The following is a 14,146-nucleotide window of genomic DNA, read 5'->3' as shown; positions in this document are numbered from 1 at the left end:
AAGAAGAAGTAAGAATTGCAGTTGCAACAAAGCCTTGCTTGCCTACAAAGAGAGCAGCAATTTGGATTTGTTACTATGTTACCTAGAAGAATAACAAACTGTGCAAGGATGGAGGTTGTAGGAGCAAAGAGAAGTTGTCTGTAAAGTTGGTGGATGCTTATTTTCCATTTTGCAGTCCCTTGTCTCCCTCTTGTGGCCTCCTGGAGGCAAATAAATGTGCAAAAAAAAGACAGCCTGGCGGCCGGCTGTTGCAGTGTTGCCCTCTCAGGCAACACTGAGTGACTGACTGAGCCGCACCGTCTTATATAAAGTTCAGACGGAACTTTGCACGTGTCATAGTGGAGCCCTCAGGATTCCAGAGCCAGCTTTCTGACATCATAATGGGGCCTGCCTCAGAGATAAAAGCCTGGGCCCAGGCAGTGTTGGTCAGTGCTGCTCAGCAGGCAGCACCGGACTGGACTGGATTAAAGCTGATACAAGGTGTGAAGGAACAAGGGGTGGCTGTGGGCATGCACTTGCTGCCGCTGCCAGTGTTTATCTGCATGGCAGGAGGGCATTTGGGCGTTGCCAGGAAGGCGTTTTTATGTAGATTCCTCCTCTTTCAGCACTGCATTGTGGTGCAAGCAAAAGAAGCAAATCCTGTGTAGCTTCCTCTCCGGCCTTTATTCACCTCCCGCTTAGTAGCTGTAAATGTGTGTGAGCCTGCAGGGCCCCATGGAATTGCCTAGGAGTAGGCTGAATCAATCGCTGCAAGGGGTGAACAGCAGTATGGGACAGGCTCGGGCAAGGCAAGGGCCGCTCGGGTTATCGCTTCTCGGCCTTTTGGCTAAGATCAAGTGTAGTATCTGTTCTTATCAGTTTAATATCTGATACGTCCCCTATCTGGGGACCATATATTAAATGGATTTTTAGAACAGGGAGATGGAAATAGAGCTTGCTCTGTCCACTCCACGCATTGACCTGGTATTGCAGTATTTCCAGGACCGGTGCACCCTTCCCTTATGTGTTGACTAAAATCAGATTCCAAAAGTGCTATTTGTGTTTGCTATTGTTTTTGTCTTTCTGATGGGATCTCCCCTTTTAATCCCATTATTTCAACACCTGTTGGACAATGCATTTGTACAGTCATGTGTGATAATGAGCTCATTTATTAAATGCAATTAATTAATACATTGCCACCTCTTGTTGTGTGTGTGTGTGTGTGTGTGTGTGTGTGTGTGTGTGTGTGTGTGTGTGTGTGTGTGTGTGTGTGTGTGTGTGTGTCTTCTGTGTTTCTGTGTTTCCGGCATTTCACATTGGAACAGCTCATTCACCTTCCTTGTCTTCTCTCCGCCCTCCCTTTTAGGTAGGTTAAAGAGCTGCACCTGAGCCAGCCACTGATTGATTGATGCAGCACCACAGTCAAATAGTGGAGTGGAGTAGGGGGAACAGCAAACAGCCATTAAAGCAGCCCGCCCGCCACAATGGACCTACCTGTGTACACTAGATGGATGTGATGGAATGTACTGTCGTCCCTACATTTCCAAGAAGAAGTAAGAATTGCAGTTGCAACAAACCCTTGCTTGCCTACAAAGAGAGCAGCAATTTGGATTTGTTACTATGTTACCTGGAAGAATAACAAACTGTGCAAGGATGGAGGTTGTAGGAGCAAAGAGAAGTTGTCTGTAAAGTTGGTGGATGCCTATTTTCCATTTTGCAGTCCCTTGTCTCCCTCTTGTGGCCTCCTGGAGGCAAATAAATGTGCAAAAAAAAGACAGCCTGGCGGCCGGCTGTTGCAGTGTTGCCCTCTCAGGCAACACTGAGTGACTGACTGAGCCGCACCGTCTTATATAAAGTTCAGACGGAACTTTGCACGTGTCATAGTGGAGCCCTCAGGATTCCAGAGCCAGCTTTCTGACATCATAATGGGGCCTGCCTCAGAGATAAAAGCCTGGGCCCAGGCAGTGTTGGTCAGTGCTGCTCAGCAGGCAGCACCGGACTGGACTGGATTAAAGCTGATACAAGGTGTGAAGGAACAAGGGGTGGCTGTGGGCATGCACTTGCTGCCGCTGCCAGTGTTTATCTGCATGGCAGGAGGGCATTTGGGCGTTGCCAGGAAGGCGTTTTTATGTAGATTCCTCCTCTTTCAGCACTGCATTGTGGTGCAAGCAAAAGAAGCAAATCCTGTGTAGCTTCCTCTCCGGCCTTTATTCACCTCCCTCCCGCTTAGTAGCTGTAAATGTGTGTGAGCCTGCAGGGCCCCATGGAATTGCCTAGGAGTAGGCTGAATCAATCGCTGCAAGGGGTGAACAGCAGTATGGGACAGGCTCGGGCAAGGCAAGGGCCGCTCGGGTTATCGCTTCTCGGCCTTTTGGCTAAGATCAAGTGTAGTATCTGTTCTTATCAGTTTAATATCTGATACGTCCCCTATCTGGGGACCATATATTAAATGGATTTTTAGAACAGGGAGATGGAAATAGAGCTTGCTCTGTCCACTCCACGCATTGACCTGGTATTGCAGTATTTCCAGGACCGGTGCACCCTTCCCTTATGTGTTGACTAAAATCAGATTCCAAAAGTGCTATTTGTGTTTGCTATTGTTTTTGTCTTTCTGATGGGATCTCCCCTTTTAATCCCATTATTTCAACACCTGTTGGACAATGCATTTGTACAGTCATGTGTGATAATGAGCTCATTTATTAAATGCAATTAATTAATACATTGCCACCTCTTGTTGTGTGTGTGTGTGTGTGTGTGTGTGTGTGTGTGTGTGTGTGTGTGTGTGTGTCTTCTGTGTTTCTGTGTTTCCGGCATTTCACATTGGAACAGCTCATTCACCTTCCTTGTCTTCTCTCCGCCCTCCCTTTTAGGTAGGTTAAAGAGCTGCACCTGAGCCAGCCACTGATTGATTGATGCAGCACCACAGTCAAATAGTGGAGTGGAGTAGGGGGAACAGCAAACAGCCATTAAAGCAGCCCGCCCGCCACAATGGACCTACCTGTGTACACTAGATGGATGTGATGGAATGTACTGTCGTCCCTACATTTCCAAGAAGAAGTAAGAATTGCAGTTGCAACAAACCCTTGCTTGCCTACAAAGAGAGCAGCAATTTGGATTTGTTACTATGTTACCTGGAAGAATAACAAACTGTGCAAGGATGGAGGTTGTAGGAGCAAAGAGAAGTTGTCTGTAAAGTTGGTGGATGCCTATTTTCCATTTTGCAGTCCCTTGTCTCCCTCTTGTGGCCTCCTGGAGGCAAATAAATGTGCAAAAAAAAGACAGCCTGGCGGCCGGCTGTTGCAGTGTTGCCCTCTCAGGCAACACTGAGTGACTGACTGAGCCGCACCGTCTTATATAAAGTTCAGACGGAACTTTGCACGTGTCATAGTGGAGCCCTCAGGATTCCAGAGCCAGCTTTCTGACATCATAATGGGGCCTGCCTCAGAGATAAAAGCCTGGGCCCAGGCAGTGTTGGTCAGTGCTGCTCAGCAGGCAGCACCGGACTGGACTGGATTAAAGCTGATACAAGGTGTGAAGGAACAAGGGGTGGCTGTGGGCATGCACTTGCTGCCGCTGCCAGTGTTTATCTGCATGGCAGGAGGGCATTTGGGCGTTGCCAGGAAGGCGTTTTTATGTAGATTCCTCCTCTTTCAGCACTGCATTGTGGTGCAAGCAAAAGAAGCAAATCCTGTGTAGCTTCCTCTCCGGCCTTTATTCACCTCCCTCCCGCTTAGTAGCTGTAAATGTGTGTGAGCCTGCAGGGCCCCATGGAATTGCCTAGGAGTAGGCTGAATCAATCGCTGCAAGGGGTGAACAGCAGTATGGGACAGGCTCGGGCAAGGCAAGGGCCGCTCGGGTTATCGCTTCTCGGCCTTTTGGCTAAGATCAAGTGTAGTATCTGTTCTTATCAGTTTAATATCTGATACGTCCCCTATCTGGGGACCATATATTAAATGGATTTTTAGAACAGGGAGATGGAAATAGAGCTTGCTCTGTCCACTCCACGCATTGACCTGGTATTGCAGTATTTCCAGGACCGGTGCACCCTTCCCTTATGTGTTGACTAAAATCAGATTCCAAAAGTGCTATTTGTGTTTGCTATTGTTTTTGTCTTTCTGATGGGATCTCCCCTTTTAATCCCATTATTTCAACACCTGTTGGACAATGCATTTGTACAGTCATGTGTGATAATGAGCTCATTTATTAAATGCAATTAATTAATACATTGCCACCTCTTGTGTGTGTGTGTGTGTGTGTGTGTGTGTGTGTGTGTGTGTGTGTGTGTGTGTGTGTGTGTGTGTGTGTGTGTGTGTGTGTCTTCTGTGTTTCTGTGTTTCCGGCATTTCACATTGGAACAGCTCATTCACCTTCCTTGTCTTCTCTCCGCCCTCCCTTTTAGGTAGGTTAAAGAGCTGCACCTGAGCCAGCCACTGATTGATTGATGCAGCACCACAGTCAAATAGTGGAGTGGAGTAGGGGGAACAGCAAACAGCCATTAAAGCAGCCCGCCCGCCACAATGGACCTACCTGTGTACACTAGATGGATGTGATGGAATGTACTGTCGTCCCTACATTTCCAAGAAGAAGTAAGAATTGCAGTTGCAACAAACCCTTGCTTGCCTACAAAGAGAGCAGCAATTTGGATTTGTTACTATGTTACCTGGAAGAATAACAAACTGTGCAAGGATGGAGGTTGTAGGAGCAAAGAGAAGTTGTCTGTAAAGTTGGTGGATGCCTATTTTCCATTTTGCAGTCCCTTGTCTCCCTCTTGTGGCCTCCTGGAGGCAAATAAATGTGCAAAAAAAAGACAGCCTGGCGGCCGGCTGTTGCAGTGTTGCCCTCTCAGGCAACACTGAGTGACTGACTGAGCCGCACCGTCTTATATAAAGTTCAGACGGAACTTTGCACGTGTCATAGTGGAGCCCTCAGGATTCCAGAGCCAGCTTTCTGACATCATAATGGGGCCTGCCTCAGAGATAAAAGCCTGGGCCCAGGCAGTGTTGGTCAGTGCTGCTCAGCAGGCAGCACCGGACTGGACTGGATTAAAGCTGATACAAGGTGTGAAGGAACAAGGGGTGGCTGTGGGCATGCACTTGCTGCCGCTGCCAGTGTTTATCTGCATGGCAGGAGGGCATTTGGGCGTTGCCAGGAAGGCGTTTTTATGTAGATTCCTCCTCTTTCAGCACTGCATTGTGGTGCAAGCAAAAGAAGCAAATCCTGTGTAGCTTCCTCTCCGGCCTTTATTCACCTCCCTCCCGCTTAGTAGCTGTAAATGTGTGTGAGCCTGCAGGGCCCCATGGAATTGCCTAGGAGTAGGCTGAATCAATCGCTGCAAGGGGTGAACAGCAGTATGGGACAGGCTCGGGCAAGGCAAGGGCCGCTCGGGTTATCGCTTCTCGGCCTTTTGGCTAAGATCAAGTGTAGTATCTGTTCTTATCAGTTTAATATCTGATACGTCCCCTATCTGGGGACCATATATTAAATGGATTTTTAGAACAGGGAGATGGAAATAGAGCTTGCTCTGTCCACTCCACGCATTGACCTGGTATTGCAGTATTTCCAGGACCGGTGCACCCTTCCCTTATGTGTTGACTAAAATCAGATTCCAAAAGTGCTATTTGTGTTTGCTATTGTTTTTGTCTTTCTGATGGGATCTCCCCTTTTAATCCCATTATTTCAACACCTGTTGGACAATGCATTTGTACAGTCATGTGTGATAATGAGCTCATTTATTAAATGCAATTAATTAATACATTGCCACCTCTTGTTGTGTGTGTGTCTTCTGTGTTTCTGTGTTTCCGGCATTTCACATTGGAACAGCTCATTCACCTTCCTTGTCTTCTCTCCGCCCTCCCTCCTAGGTAGGTTAAAGAGCTGCACCTGAGCCAGCCACTGATTGATGCAGCACCACAGTCAAATAGCGGAGTGGAGTAGGGGAACAGCAAACAGCCATTAAAGCCGCCCGCCCGCCCGCCCGCCCGCCTGCCTGCCTGCCTGCCTGCCTGCCCGCCACAATGGACCTACCTGTGTACACTACATGGATGTGATGGAATGTACTGTCGTCCCTACATTTCAAGAAGAAGTAAGAATTGCAGTTGCAACAAAGCCTTGCTTGCCTACAAAGAGAGCAGCAATTTGGATTTGTTACTATGTTACCTAGAAGAATAACAAACTGTGCAAGGATGGAGGTTGTAGGAGCAAAGAGAAGTTGTCTGTAAAGTTGGTGGATGCTTATTTTCCATTTTGCAGTCCCTTGTCTCCCTCTTGTGGCCTCCTGGAGGCAAATAAATGTGCAAAAAAAAGACAGCCTGGCGGCCGGCTGTTGCAGTGTTGCCCTCTCAGGCAACACTGAGTGACTGACTGAGCCGCACCGTCTTATATAAAGTTCAGACGGAACTTTGCACGTGTCATAGTGGAGCCCTCAGGATTCCAGAGCCAGCTTTCTGACATCATAATGGGGCCTGCCTCAGAGATAAAAGCCTGGGCCCAGGCAGTGTTGGTCAGTGCTGCTCAGCAGGCAGCACCGGACTGGACTGGATTAAAGCTGATACAAGGTGTGAAGGAACAAGGGGTGGCTGTGGGCATGCACTTGCTGCCGCTGCCAGTGTTTATCTGCATGGCAGGAGGGCATTTGGGCGTTGCCAGGAAGGCGTTTTTATGTAGATTCCTCCTCTTTCAGCACTGCATTGTGGTGCAAGCAAAAGAAGCAAATCCTGTGTAGCTTCCTCTCCGGCCTTTATTCACCTCCCGCTTAGTAGCTGTAAATGTGTGTGAGCCTGCAGGGCCCCATGGAATTGCCTAGGAGTAGGCTGAATCAATCGCTGCAAGGGGTGAACAGCAGTATGGGACAGGCTCGGGCAAGGCAAGGGCCGCTCGGGTTATCGCTTCTCGGCCTTTTGGCTAAGATCAAGTGTAGTACCTGCTCAAGCTGAGGTTAGTAATCATCCCTGCCGGTGGTACGTGGGCCATCGTAGGGGGATGACAGAACGCCGAGGTGAGGGCAGGGAACCACAACGGTCATCGCTCTGGTGTACGCATTTGGTTTAAAGGTACCATTTGTAGGTGACCAGGCGACCGCCGGATCGAGGTCATTAGGCCGGGTAGTTTGGAAGCCCGAGTTGCTATGTGCCCCAGGGCTGGTGACCCTGGGGTGCCCTAACTCACTGGGGGTGGGATCCCACTGAGTGAAGGCACACTTGCACGCACTCTCTTTCACGCTATATGAGCACACACCTTTATTCTCCCGGCCTTCTGGCTGGGAGATGAGGAATTTTTTTATACCTGGCGGATGTCCAGGCTGTATCACAGCGCACATCCACTTATTTAATTTTGTTTTTCACTGTGTGTTTGTCACGTTTGTCACAAGGATTTTGGGATGCGGTGCCCTTTTGGGACCCTCCTGAGGTCTAGGGGGAAAATGTGTGGCCTTCTGGTTCCTTTTTCCCCTGCAACCCGGCCTCCCTTCTTCGGAGGGGAGGTGCAACTAGGATGCAGGCTCCTAGGTGGACACTGGGGTGGCAGCCCAGGTAGAAGCCTAGGAGTGTGTTTGGGTCTCCCTAAGCTTCGGCGAGGGGGGACCATCGATCCTTGATCCTCTAGGCCTATGGTTTGGAGGGTCAGGGAATGGTTATGCGGGGCCTCTCTCTTTTAAGAGAAGGGCTGCGATAGACCGCATCCTTGTGCACTTTTTGTGTGGCACCTCTGCACTTTTTATGCACTTGGGTGATAGAAAGCACGACTCGGGCTTTCAAAAAAAAAAAAAAAAAAAAAAAATCTGTTCTTATCAGTTTAATATCTGATACGTCCCCTATCTGGGGACCATATATTAAATGGATTTTTAGAACAGGGAGATGGAAATAGAGCTTGCTCTGTCCACTCCACGCATTGACCTGGTATTGCAGTATTTCCAGGACCGGTGCACCCTTCCCTTATGTGTTGACTAAAATCAGATTCCAAAAGTGCTATTTGTGTTTGCTATTGTTTTTGTCTTTCTGATGGGATCTCCCCTTTTAATCCCATTATTTCAACACCTGTTGGACAATGCATTTGTACAGTCATGTGTGATAATGAGCTCATTTATTAAATGCAATTAATTAATACATTGCCACCTCTTGTTGTGTGTGTGTGTGTGTGTGTGTGTGTGTGTGTGTGTGTGTGTGTGTGTGTGTGTGTGTGTGTGTGTGTGTGTGTGTCTTCTGTGTTTCTGTGTTTCCGGCATTTCACATTGGAACAGCTCATTCACCTTCCTTGTCTTCTCTCCGCCCTCCCTTTTAGGTAGGTTAAAGAGCTGCACCTGAGCCAGCCACTGATTGATTGATGCAGCACCACAGTCAAATAGTGGAGTGGAGTAGGGGGAACAGCAAACAGCCATTAAAGCAGCCCGCCCGCCACAATGGACCTACCTGTGTACACTAGATGGATGTGATGGAATGTACTGTCGTCCCTACATTTCCAAGAAGAAGTAAGAATTGCAGTTGCAACAAACCCTTGCTTGCCTACAAAGAGAGCAGCAATTTGGATTTGTTACTATGTTACCTGGAAGAATAACAAACTGTGCAAGGATGGAGGTTGTAGGAGCAAAGAGAAGTTGTCTGTAAAGTTGGTGGATGCCTATTTTCCATTTTGCAGTCCCTTGTCTCCCTCTTGTGGCCTCCTGGAGGCAAATAAATGTGCAAAAAAAAGACAGCCTGGCGGCCGGCTGTTGCAGTGTTGCCCTCTCAGGCAACACTGAGTGACTGACTGAGCCGCACCGTCTTATATAAAGTTCAGACGGAACTTTGCACGTGTCATAGTGGAGCCCTCAGGATTCCAGAGCCAGCTTTCTGACATCATAATGGGGCCTGCCTCAGAGATAAAAGCCTGGGCCCAGGCAGTGTTGGTCAGTGCTGCTCAGCAGGCAGCACCGGACTGGACTGGATTAAAGCTGATACAAGGTGTGAAGGAACAAGGGGTGGCTGTGGGCATGCACTTGCTGCCGCTGCCAGTGTTTATCTGCATGGCAGGAGGGCATTTGGGCGTTGCCAGGAAGGCGTTTTTATGTAGATTCCTCCTCTTTCAGCACTGCATTGTGGTGCAAGCAAAAGAAGCAAATCCTGTGTAGCTTCCTCTCCGGCCTTTATTCACCTCCCTCCCGCTTAGTAGCTGTAAATGTGTGTGAGCCTGCAGGGCCCCATGGAATTGCCTAGGAGTAGGCTGAATCAATCGCTGCAAGGGGTGAACAGCAGTATGGGACAGGCTCGGGCAAGGCAAGGGCCGCTCGGGTTATCGCTTCTCGGCCTTTTGGCTAAGATCAAGTGTAGTATCTGTTCTTATCAGTTTAATATCTGATACGTCCCCTATCTGGGGACCATATATTAAATGGATTTTTAGAACAGGGAGATGGAAATAGAGCTTGCTCTGTCCACTCCACGCATTGACCTGGTATTGCAGTATTTCCAGGACCGGTGCACCCTTCCCTTATGTGTTGACTAAAATCAGATTCCAAAAGTGCTATTTGTGTTTGCTATTGTTTTTGTCTTTCTGATGGGATCTCCCCTTTTAATCCCATTATTTCAACACCTGTTGGACAATGCATTTGTACAGTCATGTGTGATAATGAGCTCATTTATTAAATGCAATTAATTAATACATTGCCACCTCTTGTTGTGTGTGTGTGTGTGTGTGTGTGTGTGTGTGTGTGTGTGTGTGTGTGTGTGTGTGTGTGTGTGTGTGTGTGTGTGTGTCTTCTGTGTTTCTGTGTTTCCGGCATTTCACATTGGAACAGCTCATTCACCTTCCTTGTCTTCTCTCCGCCCTCCCTTTTAGGTAGGTTAAAGAGCTGCACCTGAGCCAGCCACTGATTGATTGATGCAGCACCACAGTCAAATAGTGGAGTGGAGTAGGGGGAACAGCAAACAGCCATTAAAGCAGCCCGCCCGCCACAATGGACCTACCTGTGTACACTAGATGGATGTGATGGAATGTACTGTCGTCCCTACATTTCCAAGAAGAAGTAAGAATTGCAGTTGCAACAAACCCTTGCTTGCCTACAAAGAGAGCAGCAATTTGGATTTGTTACTATGTTACCTGGAAGAATAACAAACTGTGCAAGGATGGAGGTTGTAGGAGCAAAGAGAAGTTGTCTGTAAAGTTGGTGGATGCCTATTTTCCATTTTGCAGTCCCTTGTCTCCCTCTTGTGGCCTCCTGGAGGCAAATAAATGTGCAAAAAAAAGACAGCCTGGCGGCCGGCTGTTGCAGTGTTGCCCTCTCAGGCAACACTGAGTGACTGACTGAGCCGCACCGTCTTATATAAAGTTCAGACGGAACTTTGCACGTGTCATAGTGGAGCCCTCAGGATTCCAGAGCCAGCTTTCTGACATCATAATGGGGCCTGCCTCAGAGATAAAAGCCTGGGCCCAGGCAGTGTTGGTCAGTGCTGCTCAGCAGGCAGCACCGGACTGGACTGGATTAAAGCTGATACAAGGTGTGAAGGAACAAGGGGTGGCTGTGGGCATGCACTTGCTGCCGCTGCCAGTGTTTATCTGCATGGCAGGAGGGCATTTGGGCGTTGCCAGGAAGGCGTTTTTATGTAGATTCCTCCTCTTTCAGCACTGCATTGTGGTGCAAGCAAAAGAAGCAAATCCTGTGTAGCTTCCTCTCCGGCCTTTATTCACCTCCCTCCCGCTTAGTAGCTGTAAATGTGTGTGAGCCTGCAGGGCCCCATGGAATTGCCTAGGAGTAGGCTGAATCAATCGCTGCAAGGGGTGAACAGCAGTATGGGACAGGCTCGGGCAAGGCAAGGGCCGCTCGGGTTATCGCTTCTCGGCCTTTTGGCTAAGATCAAGTGTAGTATCTGTTCTTATCAGTTTAATATCTGATACGTCCCCTATCTGGGGACCATATATTAAATGGATTTTTAGAACAGGGAGATGGAAATAGAGCTTGCTCTGTCCACTCCACGCATTGACCTGGTATTGCAGTATTTCCAGGACCGGTGCACCCTTCCCTTATGTGTTGACTAAAATCAGATTCCAAAAGTGCTATTTGTGTTTGCTATTGTTTTTGTCTTTCTGATGGGATCTCCCCTTTTAATCCCATTATTTCAACACCTGTTGGACAATGCATTTGTACAGTCATGTGTGATAATGAGCTCATTTATTAAATGCAATTAATTAATACATTGCCACCTCTTGTTGTGTGTGTGTGTGTGTGTGTGTGTGTGTGTGTGTGTGTGTGTGTGTGTGTGTGTGTGTGTGTGTGTGTGTGTGTGTCTTCTGTGTTTCTGTGTTTCCGGCATTTCACATTGGAACAGCTCATTCACCTTCCTTGTCTTCTCTCCGCCCTCCCTTTTAGGTAGGTTAAAGAGCTGCACCTGAGCCAGCCACTGATTGATTGATGCAGCACCACAGTCAAATAGTGGAGTGGAGTAGGGGGAACAGCAAACAGCCATTAAAGCAGCCCGCCCGCCACAATGGACCTACCTGTGTACACTAGATGGATGTGATGGAATGTACTGTCGTCCCTACATTTCCAAGAAGAAGTAAGAATTGCAGTTGCAACAAACCCTTGCTTGCCTACAAAGAGAGCAGCAATTTGGATTTGTTACTATGTTACCTGGAAGAATAACAAACTGTGCAAGGATGGAGGTTGTAGGAGCAAAGAGAAGTTGTCTGTAAAGTTGGTGGATGCCTATTTTCCATTTTGCAGTCCCTTGTCTCCCTCTTGTGGCCTCCTGGAGGCAAATAAATGTGCAAAAAAAAGACAGCCTGGCGGCCGGCTGTTGCAGTGTTGCCCTCTCAGGCAACACTGAGTGACTGACTGAGCCGCACCGTCTTATATAAAGTTCAGACGGAACTTTGCACGTGTCATAGTGGAGCCCTCAGGATTCCAGAGCCAGCTTTCTGACATCATAATGGGGCCTGCCTCAGAGATAAAAGCCTGGGCCCAGGCAGTGTTGGTCAGTGCTGCTCAGCAGGCAGCACCGGACTGGACTGGATTAAAGCTGATACAAGGTGTGAAGGAACAAGGGGTGGCTGTGGGCATGCACTTGCTGCCGCTGCCAGTGTTTATCTGCATGGCAGGAGGGCATTTGGGCGTTGCCAGGAAGGCGTTTTTATGTAGATTCCTCCTCTTTCAGCACTGCATTGTGGTGCAAGCAAAAGAAGCAAATCCTGTGTAGCTTCCTCTCCGGCCTTTATTCACCTCCCTCCCGCTTAGTAGCTGTAAATGTGTGTGAGCCTGCAGGGCCCCATGGAATTGCCTAGGAGTAGGCTGAATCAATCGCTGCAAGGGGTGAACAGCAGTATGGGACAGGCTCGGGCAAGGCAAGGGCCGCTCGGGTTATCGCTTCTCGGCCTTTTGGCTAAGATCAAGTGTAGTATCTGTTCTTATCAGTTTAATATCTGATACGTCCCCTATCTGGGGACCATATATTAAATGGATTTTTAGAACAGGGAGATGGAAATAGAGCTTGCTCTGTCCACTCCACGCATTGACCTGGTATTGCAGTATTTCCAGGACCGGTGCACCCTTCCCTTATGTGTTGACTAAAATCAGATTCCAAAAGTGCTATTTGTGTTTGCTATTGTTTTTGTCTTTCTGATGGGATCTCCCCTTTTAATCCCATTATTTCAACACCTGTTGGACAATGCATTTGTACAGTCATGTGTGATAATGAGCTCATTTATTAAATGCAATTAATTAATACATTGCCACCTCTTGTTGTGTGTGTGTCTTCTGTGTTTCTGTGTTTCCGGCATTTCACATTGGAACAGCTCATTCACCTTCCTTGTCTTCTCTCCGCCCTCCCTCCTAGGTAGGTTAAAGAGCTGCACCTGAGCCAGCCACTGATTGATGCAGCACCACAGTCAAATAGCGGAGTGGAGTAGGGGAACAGCAAACAGCCATTAAAGCCGCCCGCCCGCCCGCCCGCCCGCCTGCCTGCCTGCCTGCCTGCCTGCCCGCCACAATGGACCTACCTGTGTACACTACATGGATGTGATGGAATGTACTGTCGTCCCTACATTTCAAGAAGAAGTAAGAATTGCAGTTGCAACAAAGCCTTGCTTGCCTACAAAGAGAGCAGCAATTTGGATTTGTTACTATGTTACCTAGAAGAATAACAAACTGTGCAAGGATGGAGGTTGTAGGAGCAAAGAGAAGTTGTCTGTAAAGTTGGTGGATGCTTATTTTCCATTTTGCAGTCCCTTGTCTCCCTCTTGTGGCCTCCTGGAGGCAAATAAATGTGCAAAAAAAAGACAGCCTGGCGGCCGGCTGTTGCAGTGTTGCCCTCTCAGGCAACACTGAGTGACTGACTGAGCCGCACCGTCTTATATAAAGTTCAGACGGAACTTTGCACGTGTCATAGTGGAGCCCTCAGGATTCCAGAGCCAGCTTTCTGACATCATAATGGGGCCTGCCTCAGAGATAAAAGCCTGGGCCCAGGCAGTGTTGGTCAGTGCTGCTCAGCAGGCAGCACCGGACTGGACTGGATTAAAGCTGATACAAGGTGTGAAGGAACAAGGGGTGGCTGTGGGCATGCACTTGCTGCCGCTGCCAGTGTTTATCTGCATGGCAGGAGGGCATTTGGGCGTTGCCAGGAAGGCGTTTTTATGTAGATTCCTCCTCTTTCAGCACTGCATTGTGGTGCAAGCAAAAGAAGCAAATCCTGTGTAGCTTCCTCTCCGGCCTTTATTCACCTCCCGCTTAGTAGCTGTAAATGTGTGTGAGCCTGCAGGGCCCCATGGAATTGCCTAGGAGTAGGCTGAATCAATCGCTGCAAGGGGTGAACAGCAGTATGGGACAGGCTCGGGCAAGGCAAGGGCCGCTCGGGTTATCGCTTCTCGGCCTTTTGGCTAAGATCAAGTGTAGTATCTGTTCTTATCAGTTTAATATCTGATACGTCCCCTATCTGGGGACCATATATTAAATGGATTTTTAGAACAGGGAGATGGAAATAGAGCTTGCTCTGTCCACTCCACGCATTGACCTGGTATTGCAGTATTTCCAGGACCGGTGCACCCTTCCCTTATGTGTTGACTAAAATCAGATTCCAAAAGTGCTATTTGTGTTTGCTATTGTTTTTGTCTTTCTGATGGGATCTCCCCTTTTAATCCCATTATTTCAACACCTGTTGGACAATGCATTTGTACAGTCATGTGTGATAATGAGCTCATTTATTAAATGCAA

At 48.3% G+C, this 14,146-nt stretch overlaps 8 non-coding genes and 2 pseudogenes across 8 annotated transcripts; all 10 read left to right on the top strand.

The window, feature by feature from the left end:
• Nucleotides 1-806: 806 nt before the first annotated feature.
• On the top strand, nucleotides 807-997 carry LOC142703844 (U2 spliceosomal RNA). Its single transcript, XR_012867694.1, has one exon. It is a non-coding gene; the product is annotated as a U2 spliceosomal RNA (small nuclear RNA).
• Nucleotides 998-2,334: 1,337 nt separating this feature from the next.
• Nucleotides 2,335-2,525, top strand: LOC142703843 (U2 spliceosomal RNA). The gene has a single exon (XR_012867693.1). It is a non-coding gene; the product is annotated as a U2 spliceosomal RNA (small nuclear RNA).
• Nucleotides 2,526-3,838: 1,313 nt separating this feature from the next.
• On the top strand, nucleotides 3,839-4,029 carry LOC142703842 (U2 spliceosomal RNA). The gene has a single exon (XR_012867692.1). It is a non-coding gene; the product is annotated as a U2 spliceosomal RNA (small nuclear RNA).
• Nucleotides 4,030-5,367: 1,338 nt separating this feature from the next.
• LOC142703841 (U2 spliceosomal RNA) lies at nucleotides 5,368-5,558 on the top strand. Its single transcript, XR_012867691.1, has one exon. It is a non-coding gene; the product is annotated as a U2 spliceosomal RNA (small nuclear RNA).
• Nucleotides 5,559-6,859: 1,301 nt separating this feature from the next.
• On the top strand, nucleotides 6,860-6,929 carry LOC142703866 (U2 spliceosomal RNA; annotated as a pseudogene).
• Nucleotides 6,930-7,684: 755 nt separating this feature from the next.
• On the top strand, nucleotides 7,685-7,905 carry LOC142703864 (U2 spliceosomal RNA; annotated as a pseudogene).
• Nucleotides 7,906-9,242: 1,337 nt separating this feature from the next.
• LOC142703840 (U2 spliceosomal RNA) lies at nucleotides 9,243-9,433 on the top strand. The gene has a single exon (XR_012867690.1). It is a non-coding gene; the product is annotated as a U2 spliceosomal RNA (small nuclear RNA).
• Nucleotides 9,434-10,772: 1,339 nt separating this feature from the next.
• On the top strand, nucleotides 10,773-10,963 carry LOC142703839 (U2 spliceosomal RNA). Its single transcript, XR_012867689.1, has one exon. It is a non-coding gene; the product is annotated as a U2 spliceosomal RNA (small nuclear RNA).
• A 1,337-nt stretch (nucleotides 10,964-12,300) lies between these two features.
• On the top strand, nucleotides 12,301-12,491 carry LOC142703838 (U2 spliceosomal RNA). The gene has a single exon (XR_012867688.1). It is a non-coding gene; the product is annotated as a U2 spliceosomal RNA (small nuclear RNA).
• A 1,301-nt stretch (nucleotides 12,492-13,792) lies between these two features.
• Nucleotides 13,793-13,983, top strand: LOC142703837 (U2 spliceosomal RNA). The gene has a single exon (XR_012867687.1). It is a non-coding gene; the product is annotated as a U2 spliceosomal RNA (small nuclear RNA).
• Nucleotides 13,984-14,146: the final 163 nt, after the last annotated feature.

This window comes from Rhinoderma darwinii, unplaced genomic scaffold, assembly GCF_050947455.1.
Source record: "Rhinoderma darwinii isolate aRhiDar2 unplaced genomic scaffold, aRhiDar2.hap1 Scaffold_289, whole genome shotgun sequence".
NCBI lineage: Eukaryota > Metazoa > Chordata > Amphibia > Anura > Rhinodermatidae > Rhinoderma > Rhinoderma darwinii.
The sequence above is the reverse complement of the archived record's forward strand: the minus strand, read 5'-3'. Positions and strand labels throughout refer to the sequence as shown.